Genomic DNA, 15,529 nt, shown 5'->3' with positions numbered 1-15,529 from the left:
CAACAGTGCTACTAGCTAACCGGCGCATTTCAGAGACAGGACGACGGAAGGGAAATGAAAGAAGGATAGGTAAGCAGCTCAACCAAGGAGTTCTGTGTGGTGGACAGGGAAAGAGTGCTTAAGTGCACTCAGGGGTCTCAGGACGTGGAGCCTTTTGGAGGAGAAGGACGAGGCGCATGGTGATCATAAGAGAGCGGTGTTTTGGGATCTTTGGAATAATTTAACAGTCCCCTATTTTCCAATTCTGCATCGTTTGTACTGATAGTGGGAAATAATAAGAAACGCCCAGCTCTTGATCCACGTACGTGAATTCCGAAGAGCAAGTGGCCGTTTGCTTCTGATCTTGATGTTTTGTATTCCATTCATGCTAGCATTTGAAGCAAGAACTAAGGAGATTTAGAACAAGACGCGGGGCCGCGAGACACGCTCTTTGGTGGGGGAGGGGCGAGCAAGACAGAGGCGTGCAACGGCAAAAGTGAAAGCAGGCTGACGAGTGGTGTGCGATGTGCACGCATCATGACGAGAGAGGAAAGCCAGATGGCGCCTCTGCTCGTCATTGAGCGCGTAACCGCACGCTCTATGCCAGCCAAAAAGCAGTGGTCGGACTTTTTAAAGTCCATTTACTAAATGTCTCGCAGAGCAGCGCATGCGCTTGCTCAGGCGAGACCTAAAAAGGGGTTGTATATTAACTTACAATTTCTAAAGTAACAGTGCATACTACTTGAACCTGAAAGCAGCAAATCTACTAAAACAATGTAACAGATAAGGTAAAGGATGCGAGGAACACAATTTCCATGTTACAGTATATAACCCACTACACTTAAAAAAGAAAAGTATAAAAAAATGATTTTGTTAACATACTCAGTTTAGCAAAAGTACTCTTCAGGAATCTAGCAACTGCATGGCATACACGGTGATCATTGAGTTGCAACAGGTACAATAAAGCAGCTTTACACTTGGAGAATGTAAGCCTGCGTAAAAGAGGTAATACGATTTTTCTTGTAAACAGCAAATAAAATTGACAAAAGAACACAAAGTGTAAAATAGTTTGACTAGAGATTGCTCATCACATGGACAGGTGCAAATTGAGGTAGAAGACTACTGACCCAAGGGAATACATATTAGCCAGCAAAAGGAACCTGAACCTTGCCAACAGTGTCCTCTCATAAACATTAGTCACTTATAATAAATATGGAGCAGTAGTGGGCAAACGGTTTACTCAATGCATGAACAAAAATATTCTAACACATAGGTAACCCAGCTATTCAGGTAATCCTAAACCACAAAGGAGTTCTGTGGGTTCATCTGTTCAAACAAGACTTCATTCAGGGAAAAGATGACCTAAAATATACCTCATGAGTTTGAGATCATCATCAGGACGAAGACAAGTGTGAGCAGGAGGAATCAGAGTAAGTTGAATAGCCGGAGAATACAGGCGTCAGAGGTGTATGACCAACCACCTGATTGGTGATTAACTCCTGAACCACGAAGACCCGCTGCATCCTTCTAGCAGTTTCTAACAAGAATTATCTGGCTGCAACTGTTCCCGCCGTCATTTTTCACCGGCCCGGTAATCACTGGTTCTGGCTCTGCCGGCTGTGGCCCCACGCGGCCTCATAACACGTCCATCAGTTAGACGTCCCGGCCAATTTTTGGGCTAGATGCATGTAACTTGCTTTTTAAGTAAGCCCTCCAACCCTCCAGAGTAAACGGATTGCTTCTTCCCGCCGGTCATACACCTCTGCCTCTGCCTGATTTCTCCAGCTATTCAACTTACTCTGATTCCTCCTGCTCACACTTGTCTTCGTCCTGATGAGGATCTCAAACTCATGAGATCGAAACGCCGTCGACTTCACAACCAAAACTCTATTTCTACCATTAATTAACTTGGAGTTTTGTATATTGTTGTTGTCACTGCGATGTAATTTTAAATGTCACGAACACCCCTCACTTCACACAATTTTATCACTGATTGTGTGAGCACCAGAACTATTACCAGATTTATACCTATGATACTCCGTTTATGCTGTTAATAAATGTGAGTACATACCAAAACCCTGTGTCCCTGCATACATTGCATAATCAGCCCAGCCTGGACTACTTGTCTTTATTTAACCTGAGTAACGCTGTTTAGAATAATTCAGTGGCCCAGGCCACACGAGGACTTTAGTGGCCTCATTCTGACATTTGTTTTGCAAAATAGTTATTTAGGTGATAACTGTCGCGCAAAGAAGCCAATTTGGACTTTTCCCTAAAAAAATATGATCTATGCCCCATCTACTTGTGCATTCATTTAGTGGCTGAAATTCCTCAATCAGACTCTGTAGAGGGCCATTGTGGTACAAAAGCATTTCTTTTTCTCTAGAAACAGGGGGATAACACAGGCCCCTGCGGTAAAGAGGGGCCGAACCCTTCCAGGCCCGTATTACAGATAGGGCACACTTTCCATGTTTGTGCTACGCCGCACCTTAAAAAGCACGTGCAAACCTGAAAAGTGCACTGTTAGACCTGACGTCATTGGCGTGAGTCTCCGTTCCATTTAGACGGATTGCCTCCTCTGTTAGGATATGTTTTTGCTGGATTTATGCTTTGGGCACTGTGCCACTGCTAATCAGTGCCACAGTGCAAGTGCTCCCTATGTTAAGTTGATGTACTAATTGGTATTCCATGATTGGATTATTTGATTTATCTGTCAGCCCCTAGTACAGTGCACCATGTGTGCCCCGGGCTTGTAAAGCAAATGCTGCTGGTGGGCTTGCAGTACTGGTTGTGCCACCCACAGAAGCCGCTTGTAAAGTGTGTCTCAGGCCTGCCACTGCACGGCCTATGTGCAGTCTAGTACTGCCATGTCGACTTGGCCAAGTGCACCCACTTGCCAGTCCCTAAAGCTTCCATTTGCTTCATATTAGACACCCCTATGGTAGGCCCAAGGGGAGGGTGCATTGTAAGTATAAGGTAGGACATGCTCTGATGTGTGTAGCATGTTCTAATAGCGAATTACAGCCGTTTTCGTTTTTCACTGTTGAAGGCTACCTGTTCTCATAGGCCAGAATGGGCCGTTAGACTATTACATTCTTATAATCCTAACTGACTCCGGGAACATGGTAGAAATTCCAATTTAGTATGCCTGAACTCAGAATAATAAAATACATCTTTTAGTAAAGTTTATTTTAATATTCTGTGTTTGCAAATACCACTTTTAGAAAGTAGGTATTTGCTTGCCTAACCATTTGAGTCTGCCTCTGCCTGGTTGGTATTCCTTGTCTGGGTTTGCGAGTGACAGGGCTGGGGGATTCCAGGAGACAGGCTGGGGGATTCCAGGAGACAGGCTGGGGCAGCCCAGTGGTGAATAGAGAGATCTGCATCCAGATGGAAGGGAGGAGTTGCACCTGGGACCTGAATAGGGATGGGCCTTCCCTCTACAATGCTGACTCCACCCCCTGTGGTTTGTCTGATGTCTCTGTCCTGCCCTGTGAAAGGAGAGGAGGAATCATGTCAACAGAGTGCTCCAGAGCTGTATCTTCCCTCCGGCTGATGTCTCTGCCCTGCACAGTGAAAGGAAGAAGAGAGTCATGTAAACAAAGTGCTCAGGAACTGGTTTGGACTAGACAGAGGCCTCTCTGCCTTCAGAGAACAAAGGATTTTGGGGTATAAATATTGGGACCCTGATCCCAAGAAATTAGATCACTTCTGGAACAAGAAACCTTTCTACCAAGGAGAAGAACCAAGGAAGCTGCAGGAGTTTGGACTGCCCCTCTGCCAGTGTGCTGTTTGCTGGGTTGGCCTGCAGTGGTTGCTTCATTGACAAGGGAAAGGAGAAGGAACTTTTCAAGGACTCTCATCATCTACAGAATATTCTACAAGGGCTTGAACTGTGCTTGCCTCCTGCTGAAATCTTAGGGACATAAGACTTCACCTCCAGCTCCCTCGTGAATTTCCTTGCTGGGAATTCTGACTCCAGACACTTGCGTGCCGCTGGAAGCACTACGCACCGAGAAGAAGCGTGTCAACGCCGCAGCTGTACATCGCAACGCCGGAGAAGCGAGCCTTCACCGCATCTCCCTGGAAGCATGTGTTCATCGAAGCTGCCTGCTGTCGCATCACCGGAGAAGTGTGACGCCATCGAAAGAGTCGCCATCGCATCAATGGAGAAGCGTGTCGCAGGGCCTGTTGCAGCTTCAAAGTACAGAGTCGTCGCAAGGCTGCCAGGGCGTCATCGCATCGCATCAAGGGCGCCACCTTCTCGCATTGCAACCGGATCGTCGCATCGCATCATGACGCCATCTTGCGCACCGCAAAGGGCCCGCAGGCCGAGAATCTACGCATCACCTCCGCACCGGTAAGGCTCACGACGAGTCCCCTACTCTGCGAAAGCATTAATGCAGGATGCAACCGTTCCCCTGAGTCACGGAACAGACGCATCTCCCCTTTTGCGAGCCTTTTGTTCACTTTGCGTTACTCATCCAGGTACTTTGTTGAGAACTTTGTCGCATTTACCATCAACTTGAACAAAGCAACTTTAATCATCTTTTAAGCAATCTTAAGTGTAGTATTATGGATTTTTGTTGTTTGTGGTCTTGTGTTAAGTCTATATAAAGAATACTTATTTTTATAAAACCTGTGTTGTGTCCATCTGTAGTGTTATCGCTGTATTACTGTGTATATTCACAAATGCTTAACACACTGCCTCTGAGATAAGCCTGCCTGCTTGTGCCAAGCTACCAAGGGGGTGAGCAGGGGTTATTAAGGAGTGTAATCCCCTTATCCTGACTTAGAAGTAAGGGTCCCTATTTGGACAAAGGTGAATACCATTGCCAACTAGAAACCGCCAGATCTAACATGCACCCTTATCAGGAAGAATGTGCTGCCCCAGAGCAACGCATTCAGGAGTAATACGGCATAGCTCTTTAAAAGCTGCTCCATGTTTCTCTGTGCGGGTGGCACACCGTCTGCACTTTTAAAAGGGATTAGAGATCCCCTTGCAGGCGGGTGCAGTGAATGACTGCACCCGTCTGAAGAGGGATGTCGGGGTCCATGGAACCTGCTTTCATCACTTTATAGGGCTGTGTTTGAAGGTACACTGAAAGTGCACCACCTTTTAGCGCTATTGTATAACAAAAGGGGATGCACAAGCATTTAAGGCCCTTTCTGTAATACTAAAGTGCCCCGGGGGTGCTTAAAGCGGACGCAAATGCCAGTTGCGACCCCAGGGTGCTTGTGGAATACAGCCATAAGGGCCCTATTTTACATAGGGCGCACTCTCCCTGTTTGCACCTTGGCACATCTCAAAACAGGTGCGCTCTGCACAAACAGGGAAAATGTACTCGATTACATTGAATGCTCTGCCCCCAGGCAGCCGCAAAGTCATGCTGCCCTGGGGACAGTGTATTCAAGTGAAAAACTGAGCAGCTTCGAAGAAGCCGCTCCGTGTTTCACTGTTCAGGCCGCAAACGGCCTTCACTTTTAAGAGGGGAGAGAGAGAGATCCCTTTGCAGGCGGGTGTAGTGAGTGACTGCACCTACCTGCAAGCAGGGCTGGACTGGCCATAGCGGGCACCGGGCGTTTCTCTGGTAGGCCGCTAGGGTGGGGGCCGTTTTTGTTACTGGGTTTTGGCAATATCGGCCCCCCAAAACTAAATCGGCCAAAACCGGCCCGCGCAAACTGCTCAGCTTCACTCCCCCTCACCCGAGGGGGGCGGGTGAGCAGTTTGCCAGGAACGGTTGCTGTTCCCAGTCCGGCCCTGCCTGCAAGGGGATGTCTGAGGGGTCCATAGGACCCCTTTCCCTCCTCCAGTGGGCTGCCATCAGGGGGGCACATTGTCAACGCACCTCCTGACCGCTTCTTTGACTCTGCACCTACGTCTATAATACAGCAAAGGCAAAGGGATTCCCTCATATGCATGGGGTCACACCCCCACGCAAATGAGAGAACACCCTCTGGTGATAGCGCAGGCACGCACACAGCGCCAGCACTATCTGTATTACCGAAAGGACTGCACAAGCATCAGCAGCCCCTTCTGTGATACCAAGGTGCCCTGGGGCACTTAAAGCGGGTGCACATACACCTTGTGCCCCCGGGGCACTTTCCATAATATGGCCCCAGGTATCCCCATTCAGGCTAAGGCCAATGAATGTCTGAGAGATATGGTGCACCACCATAATTCAATCAAAGACATTTGTACAGCGCCCGGCTACCTTGACAGATTATGCATTAAGTTACTGTCTACACACCACTATTCATGTGTCTCCTCTCTTTTTTGAGGTTTTTCCTTGGTACAAACCAGTACCTTGTGGCCTAAGAGGGCTGGACTACACTCAAATATATAGATATTAGAAGTTAATGCGGTTCTACATTAGAATGATTAATAAGAATTCAATTGTTAATTCTGTATATTTTATCAATTTCTCCACACTATTTGTTTGCATATTGTATACACCGCTCGACTCTTTCCTCCACAAAGTTATTTTCTAATTAGAAATAACCAATAATTCGACAAATTCAGTAGCATTTGATGTTTAACAAATAGAAGAGAGCAAGAGGGGTAGGAGGAAGATGGAGAGAGAAAGAGGGGTAGGAGGAAGATGGAGAGAGCGGGTTGAGAGAAAGAGGGGTAGGAGGAATACGGAGAGAGCGGGAGAGAAAGAAGGGTACGAGGAAGATGGAGAGAGAGGGAGAGAGGGGTAGGAGGAAGATGGAGAGAGAGGGAGAGACTGGCCAGACTAGCTTCCTAGTACCCTCCTGGTAAATTAGAACCCACATTCCCTCATAGAGGTACCTTTCACCTACTTAACACGTTTAAGTGTTCTCCATCATGTAAACAAGGGTCATTGCACAGTCAAGCAATGGCAGGTAGGTATGTCAGTCATGGGGCCAAACGGCACCTTAACCAGCACTAAGCTATGTCTACCTGACAAGGATTTAATGGTGGACGCAGATTTTACTTTAGGAGAGCAGTAAATGTACTTTGTGAGCATCTTTAGAAGGGACACTAAATGCATCATAATAGAATAGGAAGAAATTAGGCGTATGCTTACAAATCGAAGGAGAGGTTCCTGGAGAGTAAATATTGCATTCCTGTACAACTACAGACCAAAGTTAATACACCAACATGTAAAATGCTAACCATCACGATAAGATAAACGGGAGCCCAGATTTTACAATTACTGGATACAAATTTATTTTGGGAGTACATGCTGAGCTGTAAGGTGACGGATGCCAGTAGGGCATGAGGGTGTCAAGCAGGCTGAAGAGTGGTTATCTCTATGCGCTGTACTTTTATCTTCCCCTCTTTTTCCCAACCCTCCATCTCAGAGACCATGTCAAAGGTACAGACTTGTTAATATGCAACAAAAATGGCTTCAGAGGGTCAATGACAGACGGAGGTCACTGAGAAGTTGCTTTGCTTCTAAATAAATATACTAAGAAACAGCAACGTGGGTGGGCGAGCCAGGAGGAACACACTTTGGGTTAGAAGGAACCACTAATCTCTTATGCCCAGTACACAGCAGAGAAGCACTCACTGAGTGAACTTTGAACAAATATTGTGTCAATTAAAAAGGATATGAATACCCGGGAGTGACGCAGAAAGGTGACAGGCTGCTAAAACAAAATTACTCACAATTCACATAGTTCAGCTCATACTTACTGCCCATTGCGTGTTTTCTACTCGCTTCACTCGCATGAAAGTAAAAACGTATTGCAATTCAAAAGAAAATAAACAAGTAATACGACCGTTATGCACAGAAAATAAAAAAAACACACATTAAAAAATAATGTCAGGGATGGAGTGGAGGATAAAAACTATGGTATAGGGATGTTTAACAAATGTATCAGTGAGTTAATCTAAAGCTATTATCGCTACACAACATTATCTAATGCAATGGCAGCAGCAGAAGTGCTTTTTAAGGGGGCCGACTCCCACGGTCACAGGAGCCTACAGAACGCCAAGCTCTTCAGCTAAAGAGATAAGAGGGAGAAAGAGGGAGAAAGAGGCCCCTCGTGCAAAATGAAAGTTAACATGACTGACGTCAACATGCAGATTCAAGGCAGAGATGGTCGATAATGTATTTCCTGCACAGGTTACATACACTTTGTATCAGAATTCCAGGCTTGCACACCTGGGTCACATTGGAAAGAGTTTCAAAAGAGAAACACTGCATCTGTGTATCGGGGATACCGCATAAAACTGCCTCCAATCAGTTAAGAGTGTAGCAAACCCGACAGCACCAAGAATGTGGCAATATTCCACAAGAGAGCAGCGCACAGCAGGCACTGACAAAGACATATTCAACTGTGTGGCCTTCGCTCATTACCCTCGCATTCCACAGATTGCTAAACTGAAAAGAAAGCAGTGTATTTGATTCTTGGTACATTTTTGTTGGCTGCAAAGGGGCCTGATAAAAGGTACTGAGGCATGCAAGAGCTGTAGATTGTCTGCAGGTCACATTCTTTAAATATTCAGATACACAGACCAGCCCGCATCCACAAATCAAGGTTATGATGCCTCAGTGCTGAAGACATTACGCACAAGTGCAGGTGAATGCACTGCTTTCTACTTTCAGAACACTAAAGCAAACGCTTCCAGCAACTGAAGACATACGCACCAGACATGTACACTGAGCCACGTAAAGCCCATCTGCTTCCGGGGTGTAGGCAGTAGCAGGTACCCAACTGAACTTTCTATAAGATGAGAGGTCTAGTCTAAGATCTCCTGCCCACGTTTATTTTGTTAGTTACAATGATTTATTATTTCCAAACTCTCCAATTCATTGTACAGACTAAAGGGCTTTCTGCAGAAAGGCAGAGAGATTGTTCCCACTCTGGGGCTCAAGAGCTACCCCTAGAGGAAAGACCACTAAATATACATTCATGATCTGATATTCTCCCTGCCGTGGAGGGAAGCAACACGTTGAATAATTCTTGACCAGAAAAACCCTCTTTAATGGAGTCGATAGTATTCTCGCTTCAATTGACATTCAAGTTTTAAGAGGGTTAAGAAATGGGGCACATCAACATAACGTGAATGCAAAACAACTCTTCGGACATATATTGGTGCTCAATTAGATAGGTTTATTGTTACTAAAACTAATATTTATTTTAACATCATTGAAAGAATAAAAAGCTGAGTGGACCTGCCATGAACTGAACCTACGCGCATGAGGTCAAACGGATCCCTACAGTGTGTGCATGAGTCAACAGAGCCACCAGACCCAGCAGGAGGAAGCAGTAACTGCTGCCATTTTGGATTTGGATAAAAGAGGAAGTATTATTTGGGTGTGTGAGAGACCTTACTTGACCTGAGAAGTCTGGAGGCAAGACCGCCCATGGGCAGAAAAAAGTGCACGTTTGCTGCAAGTTGGGGAGTCTTCAAAAGTGGATCAGTATGGGCGAGGTAAGATCTCAGATTCACGAAAGCGTGGTTCTCAACAGGCACCCATGAAACACCGTCAAAGGGGGCCTGGTGGGGGGTGCAATTCTCAAAGTCCTTGGAAAAGAGTATTGTTAAATCCGTTAATGCTATGAGGTATGCAGGTTAAGGGCTGTGACCCTTCTGGACAGGGTCCCCAGTGGCAACACTGCCAAAAGATATGCATCCCGTTATAAGGAGAGCACGCTGCAGCTCTTATCACAGAATGGCTTGGAGACAATTAAAAACCAAAAGCCAAATCGGGCCGGCCTTTGTAAAGATTTTACACTAGAAATAGCATAACCATTAGAAATGCTTGCAATACAACAGTGTAGATGCTACCAAGCAGGCTGGTGCACTTAGAACAGGTATTGAAACTTGTGTTTTATTGCCCATCGAAGGAAAACAAGGTTCCGAATAGCGTAAAAGAAAAGATGCTATTGGCTTTGAATTACTGAAGACCTCTGAACCCATAGTTAGACAATGGAAGACACGAATAGAACACTTCAGAGAAATTAAGTCATAAGAGAGCTTGGATGTAGAAACCTATGGTGAAAATGGGCACCACATGGCTTACATCGACCAAGGGAAGGGAAAAGGATAAGGAGTTGCTCCTCTGCAAGTCCGGGTGGCCGCTTCGTCAAAGGGGTTGTGCAGAAAGGTGCATACTTTAACAACGGTGTTTGATACCATGTATTCACGTTGAGAACTTTTTATGTTGGGGTAGGCCTCAAAGTTGCTTTTAGTGTTTAGGCACGACTGACTGTGAAGGGACTTCCTTGAGTGGAAGTGGGCCTTCCAAAAACTAATACATAAACTTCAAATTAACAATTGCACTTCCAGGACATTCCCCCTGCATTTTTTTTTTAAATACAACGGGGTGGTTACCATTATTCCTAGGTGTTGGGAGGCATTTAATTTTTAGATAAAGGAAAACAAATACATGTGAAATAACCTTATGATTGTTTCTTTTTTAAGAAAAAGGCAAACATGAAACACAAAGTCAAAGAAATTATAAAAGTTCACATTATGGGCAGCGAGTGGAGAAAAACCATACTTGAGACTGGTTAGATGGCAAGGCACCGATTGATTGCTTATACGAGCGCCCCGCCCAAAAACTGGAGGCAGCAGAGACATGCATTGCAGCCGTGCTGATAAGTGCGGGTACTGTCCAGTTCAAATGAAAGAAGTAGAGGACAGGACCTGCCCATTTAAAGCACTGATCTTCTGCAGACCTGCAAGGAGGACAGCTGGCTAGTCTCATACATACTGGGACAGCCGAGAGCCGCGCTGTCCCTTTTCAGTGTATGCAGCCCTATGTAGACAGGGAACGTGCCAGGGTCCCAAAGTGCGCCAGCCAGGTGTCCCTCCGCAGGACAGGATGCTTCTCCGTGGGGTGGACTGAATCGACACGGAGCTTGCGTGAGGGAGGATGTGCGCCAGACAGGCTCAAACCCCGACCCCGGTAGGATATGGGTACGCACATGGAAAGGGACTGATTCTATATAGGTCACTGTCCTTTCACAGCAACGTTCATCGAGTCGGCCTTTCCCACCACAGACGACTGTTTTAAACTCCCTGTCGATAGAAAGCGTCATCAGTGTATACTTTTCATGCAGAAAGCTATGAAAAATAATGACATGGGATGATTGGCAGGGACGCACCGGATACTAGCAAACGTGGAATAAACCAATCAGAATGATAATGTCCTCACCCCCACCTGTGGTGCGAGCCTCCAAACTCCCAACCCCCCACAAAAAGCACACCTCTGAGTGAAAGATCTCCATTGTGTATCTGTCCGCCCATTCAAGCCCCTCCTGCGGGCCAGATAGAACCCCCTGCCGGCTCAGGACTTTGAAAGCGCAGCGGGGAAAGGGGAGATAAGAAGGCACTCGGGGTGGTGGGCTTTGGTAGCAGCCCTCCCCCAACCTTTCTCATTCTTCATTAATCTCTATACCTTGTTCATAGTGCGTGATAGATATCCGGACGCTACTTGAGGCCATGACATCACCACTGCCCTTCATTACTTCCAATGGCGTCGTCATTTATCTTTTACTGATTACATTTCAAACACAACAAAACACTTGCAAACAAAAACCACAAGGGCAATATTTAAGGGTTTTCCTGAAGGATAAGCAGTGGCCGTGTATAATAACATGGTCTTCGAACATTTCATCGTTGCAAAAGGCATCAACAGTCAATCTATTGAAATCGGTACCCAGTTCAACAATTTCACCTCAATATTTAATGTTTACTCATGTTCGATTGGTTTGGTTTTACTTCCTCCTACTGGTATGTTGCTTGCAAAGTGGCCGGTAAGCGTTAAGTCTACGGTAAATTGTATTACAGTACGAAAAAAAAATGCAAACGCATCTATAAACATATTGCACATTTTATAAGACGATGAACTACGTAGAAACAGTCAATATTGCCACAACCCCTCGCTGTTTGCTCGTTTCCTGCCCACTCTCTGCTCGCAGGTCGTGCACGGTCTCCAGGCTTATCCTCGCTTCCACTCCTTATGAAGTTTCTTTTTATGAGGTACTAAGGCGATGCACATTTTAGGGACAAATCCTGCTTGGTAGACAACCCAGGCCGTCCTCACTAGCATTGCCTCGCGCTAGCTTCATTGGCCAGGGTTCAATAGCTGAGTCCAGGCTACAGGCTGAAGTCTCCAGGCAACACTACCAGCCAGAGAGGGGCGCCATACACTAGACATTAATAAACACCAGTGCACTTTGCGGAATGCGGCTCTGGCTGCGCATTCACCGCTCCTTTCCCGAGCAGATAACATTCCAGACACCCACCCTGTACTCAAAAAGAGAGCTCCAGCACAACGCTGGTGTTGTGTTCTGCAATATTATTAGTCTGTTTTAAAACAAACAGCATGACATATCTGCAACGTGCATCGGTAACTGACCAAAAACTAAGGGGTATAAACACAATGCAGTACACCTGTCTGTCTTCTACTGTGATTTAATGTAACCCGCAGGTCCCTGTTGAAAAGCGATGCAAACGATTTCAAAACAGCTACTTTCCCCAAGAGTATATAAACCCCCCAATAATTTCAAATCATGTTTTCAAGTCTCGTGCATTTAACTTCGTGGAGTGATTTGCATAAAAATATTAAATTGTGATACATTTGAGATGCAGGAGCCCGGATCGCAGACATCTTGATGAAATAACATTTTCTGTTAGCGAGACCCTTTATACCACCATCACCACACACCACATTTTAGGTTCCCCTTCAAGTTTTCTTCTCGTTTGCATCAATGGTAGTATAACTATCGTAGTATCATGTTATTGATGTTTTCTTGTGGGCGTGTACGATAAAATCAATTTATCGAACGTGGACTGGGGTGTGTCATAAGAAAAGAAGTATTGTTTCACAGTGAAGACCACCCACACTAGAGTGCTCTCGGCCCCACCCAAAATAGCAGTCTCCATGAGCTTCAAAATAAATCTCTGCTTTCTCATCAGAGCTCTCAAGACCGCCCCACCTCCTATTCATATGCGTAGGGTCTAGGGGCCTTATTTATGAAGGACTTGAGCCGCCGGTGCGTCACTTTTTCCCATGTTAAAAGTGACGCACCGGCGGCGCAAGTCCTTCATAAATAAGGCCCTAGATTTGCAGGACTAGTAGACCTAGTTCTATATCGCATTAAACTGGACTACAAATCCCACAATGCTACTTAACTACCTGGAGTGCAGGAAGTTACGTAGAAACTTGAACGTGTTAGCTCTGTGACAACCAAAGACGACATAAGAGTCCCCACAAACTTCCCCAGAGCCACCATCCTCCAACCGCCACCGAGTAAAATAAATATTAATTTTTATGAATGTTGTAAATAAATAAAATAAACAAGATTCACAAGTCACTTCCAGCACCCCAAATCCACCCACTCAACCGTTCGTCACCAAAAAGTCCCATTTAGTTCCCTAAAGGGAACCCCTCTTATTCCCAACAGAGATTGGTGAAGCAAATCAAGTTCTCGCAGTGTACCCATCCTCCATCCCCCAATAGAAGCCCTCGTGATGACCCCAACATAAGCCCCGATCTAAAAGCTACAGAGAAGCCCTCCTCATCACCCTGCCCCTTCACCTCGGAATTCACCCCCGTGTTCGCATTTCTGGCTGGTGACCTCTGCGGCTGCAGCCCGAAAAGACCACTTGGTCCTGAAGAAAACGCCCCTGGGTACCGGCTGCACTGCAGCCTCCTGGGTCCAACCGCCCCGCAAGACCGCCTGCCACCATCACATAGAGCCTCATCCCCAGGCGCTTCAGACCCGAAGCAACCCTCTGAACCCACAGCCACCACCGCACTTACTGTCTGAGGGGCCCTGCGGTCTGTCTGCTCGCTCCACTGTTGACTGACTTCACTTTCTCCGGTTTGAATCACCCGCTCCTCACACACAAACACCCAGCCTCCTCCCACTCCGAGCCCTCTCTCCTCCCATTGTGAGACAGAGAGGAATCTGCCTGACTCTAAGATGTCCGGCCTGACCCCTACACTACCCGTCTGTCAGTGTGAAAGGCATAATGAGAACAACATAGTCTTTCAAAAGTTCTAACTACCTTCTCCAGTTTTCCGCAAGAGATCTCCCAGGCACAAAATATTGTCTATATCTGAAATGCATTCTAAATACATATTTTACCGTGAATAATAATAAAAATAAACGTGTAATAAAGTGGTCAACTATCTTTTTTTTCAATGTGATAGAATAACGTTCTATACTTTTGTATTTGCCAACTTCTTCCTCCCGTTTCATGTTTTGTGAAACAGTAATAACTAATCTAAGATGGCCGATCACTTATTCTACTCTGCGGGCCACGCATGCGCAACGTTTTGATTGTTTATCTTGTCCGGTCTCAAGACTCCAGCACACCCTTTTGGACTAAACAATGCGGCGCCAGACAGTAGCAGACATGCCAACCCTCCCGATTTAGGCGTGAGACTACCGATTTCAAGGTTAGTCTCCCGCCTCCCGATTCCTGCAAGCAAAAACCCGATTCCTCGGGGGTTTTAGCAGACAGGGTTTGGTATTGTGTAAGATGCTAATTCTTCCAGCAATATTCAGAGTGGCGATGCAGGGGCTCTAGAAGGGGTGAAAAACCAACAAAGCGTCATTAACAAGGCAATGGTCTTTTAAAGACGTGTGAAGTACTGGGGCGGCTGTGTGTGCGTGGGGAAGCTGTTACAGCCCGGGCTGCCACACAGGGGGGGAGGAGGAGTGCATGCACTGCCAGCATCCTGCCAGGCCAGTGCACAACACTTGCATCACCCTCTCTCTGCCTGCCATTGCGCTCCGTGCATCTGAAAGTTTAAAAAAACACGTGCATTTACTGCATTTACGTTTCAAATGTCCGATCCTGCAGCAGCCACTTCCAAATCCCATACATGCCGTTAACCCGATTCAATGCCCCATTCTCCCGATTTTTTTTTAAATTCTCCCTCTTTGCTCTTCTGAAATGTTGGCATGTATGCAGTAGTGAGCAACAGTGATTATGAGGCGGATAAAGAGAGAAAGTGAATTTCATTAAAGTAAAACCTATGATTTTCAGTTGGGCAAGATCCATACCGACAGGCTCTGAACTCTGTACAAGGACCTTTCTTTCACTCCAGCTGCTAGGAAAAGTTTAGAAACATAGTCAAACAAATAGGAGGGGGACTACACAAGCATAGTGACATTTTGAAACAGGAATGAGGCAGAGAGTGAAAAATAGGAATGAGGCAGAGAGTGTATAATGTTTCTCCTTTCCCCCAAATGCACAGCACTGAGCCTCAGTATGGTGAAGAACTGCTTTATTGATAATTACAAAAGTAATAAAGAGCATAGGGCGCCGAGCGTCTGTTCTCTAAGAGCTCCGGTCGCCAACTGTCCTTTTCCCCGTTCGCGCCTTTCGTCCTACTCCTCTTGCGCATGCGCGCGCCTTCCGCTCCAGTCTATGGCGTGACGCGTCATCGCGTACTCACGTCATAGACTAGAGCGCACACCACATATCTCCCCCCTTTAACAATGACAAGATAACAATCCCCCTAACTCACTGGGTGTCCCTTAGTCCTAAGGTATATGTCTCTGGAGGGCACCAGGTGGTGTCCACACTTCATAACTAGTGTCCGCT

At 46.1% G+C, this 15,529-nt stretch overlaps 1 protein-coding gene across 2 annotated transcripts in view; it reads right to left on the bottom strand.

Moving 5' to 3' along the window:
* PIMREG (PICALM interacting mitotic regulator) overlaps positions 1-13,858 on the bottom strand; it is a 60,660-nt gene extending 46,802 nt beyond the window's left edge. The window contains exon 1 of one of the 2 annotated variants that reach the window (XM_086954538.1): positions 13,734-13,858. The gene's annotated coding sequence lies outside the window, so the exon portion shown is untranslated. The remainder of the gene's footprint in view (positions 1-13,733) is intronic. The other variant, XM_086954537.1, reaches the window with a different exon arrangement.
* Positions 13,859-15,529: the final 1,671 nt, after the last annotated feature.

The sequence above is a fragment of the Lissotriton vulgaris genome, chromosome 2_1 (assembly GCF_964263255.1).
Source record: "Lissotriton vulgaris chromosome 2_1, aLisVul1.2, whole genome shotgun sequence".
Classification (NCBI taxonomy): Eukaryota; Metazoa; Chordata; class Amphibia; order Caudata; family Salamandridae; genus Lissotriton; species Lissotriton vulgaris.
Note: the sequence above shows the minus strand (reverse complement) of the source record. Positions and strands in the feature narration are given on the sequence as shown.